The sequence below is a fragment of the Cyprinus carpio genome, chromosome A17, assembly GCF_018340385.1.
Source record: "Cyprinus carpio isolate SPL01 chromosome A17, ASM1834038v1, whole genome shotgun sequence".
Classification (NCBI taxonomy): Eukaryota; Metazoa; Chordata; class Actinopteri; order Cypriniformes; family Cyprinidae; genus Cyprinus; species Cyprinus carpio.
Window position 1 is genome coordinate 16,630,054 of NC_056588.1, and position 7,975 is coordinate 16,638,028.

The following is a 7,975-nucleotide window of genomic DNA, read 5'->3' on the forward strand; positions in this document are numbered from 1 at the left end:
GTCAGACACAGACATCCTCACTGCTTCACTCTCCAGTTTCGATGTCCTGGGCCGAATGTCCTCTGTGACCATGAGACAGGGCGGCAATACACTTAAGTTATTAAAAATAAAGAGCTCAGCGCTGGCTCAAGCTGTCAGGCTCAGTGATCAAATAGTTTTATCATAACAGAAGGTTATTAATTAAATTTTAACGGATTACTTGATTCATTAGGTAAGACGCTGTTGAGCTATTCAGTGTATCCTTTACAGAAATAAAGGACTGATGAGTAAAATAAAAAGATTAGAAAATACCATTATTACTTGTTTTTCTTTTCTAAAGACTTTTTTTTCTCAAAGAATAATAAAAAAAAATGACAGCAATATAGAGGAGGTGGGCATTTAATCATTAAATCAAGTCATTAATTCATTAATGAATGAATGGATGAATGAATGAATGAATTAATTAATAAATTCATTCATTCATAAATAAGTCAACAAAAACAATTAAAACAGCAAGAAAATATTTATTATAAGACTTAACTATAAAAATGTAATAATAATAATAATAATAATAATTTATAATATAATATAATATAATATAATATAATATAATATTTTGTTATTTATTTCAATTTTTAATTTATATTGTATTATAATAATTTCAATTATTTTTTTATTATAGATATTTTGATTATAGTGGACGAGGGCATTTCAATCATTCAAGTACAAAACAAGTCATAAAACAGCAAGATAAGCCTTAAAATCTTAAAAAAAAAAAAAGTTAATAATAATAATTAAATAATTTAAATAAATATATAGAATTTTGGTAACACTTTAGCTTAGGGACCAATTCTCACTAACTAGTTGCTTATTAGCATGTGTATTACTAGCACATTGGGTGTTTATTAGATTTTAGAAACCACAAATTATGCCTAATTCTGCAAGACCATATTTTCGATCCCTTAATCCTGCCCAATACACTTAACAACTATTTTACTACCAATAAGCAGCAAATTAGGAGCTTATTAAGGCAAAAGTCCTAGTTAACAGTTAGTTAATAGTGAGAATCGGTCCCCACACTAAAGTATGATCATAATTTTATATATAAATATATATGAAGGATTAAGACACTGGAGGGGAAGATTACCAGTGAATAATAATTTTAAATGTCAGTCCGTTCATCACACACAGATATCATATGCCTTCAGAAGACTGTGCACAAGAACATTTTTTTGATACTTTGTTACTTTTGGATTTTTTTGGAAGCTTGACAGCCCCAGTCCTCATTCACATTTGAGTGGGCAGGATATTCTTTAAAAATTCATGGTTTGAAACAAATTCATATGGCTTGGGAACACTATGAGGGTGAGTAAATGATGAAAATGTTCATTTTTTTGGGTGAGCTTTCCCATTACAGATGTTTTTACTCTCTTTTTAAACTTGTATCAATAACTTTTTTATTTCTATCAGGTCTCTTTCTCTTTTTCCCCTCATCTGTCTCTCTGCTTCGCCTTCTTTCTCTCAGACCCCTTACTGTTCTGCCTGCCTTGGCTTTGCCCTGTCAGTGGGGCTGCAGGGACAAACTGTGTGATTAAACAAGCCCGGCTGTGAGCAGAGGAGAGATTGGAGCAGCTGTTCTCATAAAAAAATGCAAGCCAATGAGACTCTCTTCAAGCCAGAAATCATCCTGTAGTTTAATGCATTTATTTATTTATTTTTTTGCCAAAGTAAATCGCCCCAAGACATTTTACAATGGCTAGGTCTTCACTATAGGTGAACATGGAAAATGAATCATTACAAAACACCATTGTACAGTGTACATTGTACAATTTGCACACACACACACAGAGACACACAGAGAGAGAGAGAGAGAGAGAGAGAGAGAGAGAGAGAGAGAGAGAGAGAGAGAGAGAAAGCACACAGAAGCACATAAAGTACATTTAGAGGTTACTGAAGGTTTTAAGTGCTTTATGTGTTATGGTTGTGCCAAATTGAAGGCAAAGGTTTGGTATTTTTGGTTTGGTACAGTTATGCAACTGAACTGAATCAATACTGAACTGACTTGAGCTGTATAATGACACTACTGACTTGTTGGTAACACTTTACAATAATGTTCATTAGTTAACATTAGTTAACTACATTAGTTAACATGAACTAAGAATTAATAATTCTACTGCATTTATTAATCTATGTTAATGTTAATTTCAGCAGTTAATAATGCATTATTAAATTTACAAGTTGGAATTTGTTAACATTAGTTAATGCACTGTGAATTAACATGAACTAACAATGAATGACAAATCTTTTAACAAAGATTAATAAAAACTGTAATACAGTGCATGTATTGATCATTGTCTGTTCATGTTAGTCAATACTGTACATTAACTAACATTAACTAATGGAACCTTACTGCAAAGTGTTACCAAAAAACTTCACAGAATCAATGTCTGTTGCTCCACAGATTTCCACATTTAAATCCACATTTAAATCTTTTTAACTTCATAAATCCATTCCAGAATGCTGCACATTTTACCTCAGTGCAGAAAATCACACACAATCAAGGCAATAAAGCCTTTTTTTATTATTATTTTTTTTATTTCTTTTTTGGTGAGTGAGCATTTAGTCCTGTGGTGAAAGGCAGAATACATTCAGGACATTCTCTCAATTTTCTGCTGACACTTCAAAAAAGAATTGAAATACGGAGGAAGGGAGCGTAGCCTTTAAAGTGGAGAACCAATGAACTGTACAAGAGGGCAACCTAAACAGAACCTCCTGAATCAATCACCATCTACTGCTAACCCCCCCAGGAACTTCACAGCAAGAATATGAATGCTAAACCTGCAGCTCTGCACAAGATAAGCCGCCATGTTACATATTGTCAACACAGGATGCCATTTCTCTCATACTGTCTTGGAGAGTTTAAGGGGATTTCCAGACTGCATGGGCAAACTCTGGTTTTCTTCAAGCAGCTGCTGAACATGGGGGTCATGGGCGGTGGAAGAGGGGGTCTGATGGATTACCATTTTCACCTTTGAGATGGACTCCATTAGCACAACCCCTCTGTGCATGCAGATAAACACACATGCATGCACCAGAGAGACATTCAAACTTCGGTTACAAATCAGTTTCTTAGTCTGGTTTTGGGACACGGAGAGACATGACCATATGTGTGGAGATTTAATGTTACATCAATATAGGAACATCTTCCCTCACCAACGTGTCCAAATGCTTTGGGAAAACACAATCCTGATAGGTCATTTCTGAAAGTAAATTCTTGTTTGAATGGGGCTATTTTCCATGAAGATATATAAATCTGTGTTTCATAGATATACTTTGTGATTTTAAGTCAGCACACATGATCTTCCATAAAAACCATAGATACTTTCATAAAAGTAAACACTACAGAAATCCCAAACTCATCCGGTTAAGCAGGTCACAAATACCCAAATGTCACTAGTGTTAATAACTACCTCAGATATTATTTAAAAAAAAACTAAACCAGTCTAAAGTGCAGAAAGAAGTATGGAAAGAAGGAATGAATGAGGTACTTTAAGCAAGCAAGGAACAAAGGAAGAAGTTAATCAGTAAATAGGTCCTATAAGGAAAAGAGGAAGGAAAGAATAAATAGGAAGGAAATATAAAGGTAAAAAGGATGGACGAAAGTTAGTAGGTAATGAAGGAATGAAGTGACTAAAGAAGGGATGAAGGAAGGAAAGGAAATTAGTAGGTAGGGAAATAAGGAGGGAAGGATGTAGGCAAGTAAGGAAGAAAATAAATACGGAAGGAACAAGAGAAAGAAGGAAGCCAGCAAGGAAATACTGTAGATATACGGTAAATAAGGAGGAAGGAAGTTGGCAAGTAAGAAAGGAAAGAAATAAGGAAGTAAAGAAAGAAAAGGGAAAAAAGGTAAATAAGGAAGGAAAGCAGGAAGACAGGAAATGACAAATGAAATAGGCCTAAGCAATCTAGGAAATATTAAATAAAAGAAGGCAATGACTATGCAGTTAAGGAAGGAATATTTACTGTTGTTGAGGGCAAAATCCAGTTATTTCAATAGGAACTTATTTGATTGGGAATTTTGCATGAGGGTGAAACATTTCCTAAGTACATATTGCAACAGTTTCTAGTTGGTCAGATGGATTTTCGGCATTGACTTTTTTTTTTTTTTTTAAGGAATGGAAGAAATATGACGTTGTTTTTCTATAATATCTGGTGCCATCCAGGTGCTGCTTAAGCACTATGCAATCACACAGAGGTCAGTGTATATCTTTCGTAATGGACAGCATTAGGACGGGGTGTTACATTTTGACTACAATAAAAGCTAATAGTTTCTCCAGGGATTGATATTTAATTGAATTTGTTTGCAAATAGCTTTAGCAGACACAGTCATGGAGAGGTCTGTGCCATTGTGTGGGGTCAACTGCACCACAATTTCATCACATTAGCATACGCACACTATAGTGATAATAAATAAAGCTGATTTTGTCATCGTATGTGCTTCTTTAAAAAAAAAGAGATTACTGGGTTCTTGGGACACAGCTGCACACTCCAGAAACCCTGCTTGAGTGTCACGCTACCCCAAACTGATTTATGAGAGTTTTCCCTTTCCTCATAAGACCTCTTAGTGATTAACGGCTGCAATATCAGGTGAAATGTTCCCAAACAGTTTACATAATTCACTGTATTGCTCCTGAAATGGCATTGTTGTCATTTAGTGGATTATTAGAGGGAAGACTTTACCCTCACCGCTGCGTGACAGTGAACCGCATATACTGTAGTCAATAAACCAAATGGCTACTATGAGGAACAGATTGTGTTGTTAAAGCAAATGTTGTTTGTAGCTCTCAGACACTAGTAGAAGTTTAACATAAAAACAGCAATAATGTGCATGTTGCAAAGATTTATGTATTCTCACCTCCTTGCTTCATACATACAAAATATTGCTAAGAAGCAAACGGAAATAGCAGCACTTTTGCCCCTTTTCCTTGTCATAAACGCACACACAGAAATGTTGCCTGAGTAAATGATATGGAAAATTTCTTCTGAAATACTCAGACGTGGTGTTTATAGTGGTGAACGAAACAGGCCTTTACACATAAATGAGAAAATTATGTGTGCTAAATTTGTTACATTATTGTGTTAGCAACTATAAACATTAATATATTTCACTCCCACCACCAACAATCCCTGCCGGTACCAAGACTTGAACCCAAAACCTCCAGGTTATAAGTCTGACTCTCTAACCATTAAGCCACACCTGCCCCTAAAGAGCACTGTTCCTGCATTAGTAGGGATTTGGACCAGAGTCTATCCGTGTGGCTGGCAAGAATTCTACCACTGAACCACCAATGTCGTATTAAATGTAAATAAATGAATAAAAATAAATAATTAAAGGCACATTTGTTAATGTCATGAAGTAACAAAAAATATTTTTAGCACATTTAGCTTAATGTTAATTTACAAAAATACTATTAATCATGGTATGCTTATGTTGTTACATTTATGTGGCTACATTATGAAAAAAACATATGATAACCATAATCTGTGGTTTATTTGTAAATTAACAATAACCTAAATGTATAAATGGTATAAATAATTCATTATTATACTAACATAATTTTGCTTACATTTTACAGTAAATTTCTTAATATAATATAATATAATATAATATAATATAATATACTTTTTTAAATTATAGATAATGAATATTCATCATCATAAAATATTTTATTATGCTGTATGTTTGTTTTATTATATAATATAATATAACAAAAATTTGTATTTTTAATAATAAGAAGAATTATCATGATTTCATTATTATCATTATCACCATCATATGGAGGAATTTTGTCAAACTTCTGTGGATGAAGCAATAGTTGAATGCTCATCTTGAGATCTTTGTGCCGCGCTGCCTATATCGCCTATGCAAGGATCCGCCGCTGACCGTAAAAGTTCCTGTTTTACCATTTTTAGCTTCGTTATGCACATTAAGAAAAGTTAGTGGTACATTACTGAATAGAAAGATTGCAGTTTTGAGGTTTAGGGTCCTTGAGTCAGACTGTGAAACCCTCTCATATCACTGCCCACTGAATAAGAACATCAGCACAGCTTCTTGAACCTGCAATTTAGAGCCTTCACCACTGAAAATGTTGGGAATGATGTGTTGACTTTACTGCCCTCTTCACACATTTTTAATTTGGTTAAACCGATAAGTAAATAAGCATTGATCGAACCAATAAACTATTGCAGTGTTTGCTGATAATTATACTTCCATACACAGATGCTCTCTCCCTGATATCTCTCTGATAGATCCAAAGAACTCAGTTCAGGCAGCTGGCTGGTATTAAACCTGATCCCCTGATTCCCCAGCATGCTTTGGGAGGCTAGCTCATTATAAAAGCATCTCCACTGGCCACTTCCCAGTGGGAGAGGATGGCCTTTAGCCAAACCAAGTACTCTTTTGCCAACCACACCCGAACCGTGGCATCTGCTTTGCTTCTCCACTCAGCTCCAGTCCAGAAACTGGGTCACGTTTAGGTCCATGCATATTTGCTCACAGAACTGCATGCGTTCAAGCCTCACTGGTGTCATTAGAGTAAATAAACCAATTTCTTATTTCAAGAACCTGCTCAAGTTACAATCTCATGCTAGGCAGAGCTTCATTTTGTTTGGATGGGGCCTGGTCCAAATTGGAGATTTCCTCTCCTATGCCTCCGATTTATGTTGAAACACATAAAAGCCCTTGTAGAGCACTATACTGTAGGTATAGAGTCCACTCTGGGTGGACTGAAAGCCCATCTTAGTGTGTGTGGACAGCTGCTGTTTTATGTGCTGGGCTCATTTTATCACCGACTTTAGTTTGTGTGAGTACATTAATGCATGGGATCACCCAGGTTGATGCAGAAACAAAGGGAGGCATGAGCATGGGAGAAATGTGCACATAAATGTGCTGCTGTTAATCTTTACAGCTAAACATAAATGCATCTTTGCAATTTCAGATATTGCCTTGAAAAACAATCATGTAAGCACCATGGTTGGGTGGAATTCAGAATTTAAGGACTGGTTGCTTTTCAGTTGATTAGTTGGAATTTGATTTGAATTAGCAATGGCCCACTGGAGGTTTAACTGGAATGTGAATTGGAATGAGAGAAAAGGAACTTACTGAATTGCAATCTAAAGAAATTAGACAGTTTGAGCATGCAAAAGCAAGATAGCTTCTAGATAACATCTATGATTTTCATTCTGTAAGCCTGATTTACATTATTTTGCCCATCTAATTTTCCTCTAACAGCACTCTTATGAGTATAATATTGCTTCAATGGTTCAATAAACAAGTTAATATTCTGTTGCTTATGTTTCAGACTGATTTTGGCCAGTTTGTTTGTATATTTATCTTCAGGAAAAGTGTATATGAGTGGAACTGTAATTATTCAGGTCCAGCTCCACTTCAGGACTCCCATTTCCTATTTCTCTTAGATAAAATTTCTATTTAAGTGATTAGTGATAAGTGATACTGGAGAGGAAGAAGGGACAGATGCTGTGAATATAATATCTAAAATATAGAGTATATATATAAAAAATAAATAAATTATTAACATGTTCTATATATATATATATATATATATATATATATATATATATATATATATATATATATATTTATATAACAGAGATGAGGATCCAAGTGCATGCTTTATTACAAGAGTGGTCAAAACAGGCAAGGTCAAACTGTTGTAAACAGGTATAATCCAAGGCAGACAAAAGAGTAATCCAATAAACAAGCAAAAGGGCAGGCAGCAAATGATCAGAAAACAAGAAACAGTCCAGGGTCAAAAACAAGGCAAGGCAAGACAAAAAGGAACACAGGAACATGGAAACACAAAAAACACAGGAACTAGGGCTAAACATGGGCTAAACAATACTGAACAAGACAGGTGAACGCAATCAGTGATGAGTCCAGTCAAAGGATTATGGGGAATGAAGTCCGTGGGAAAAG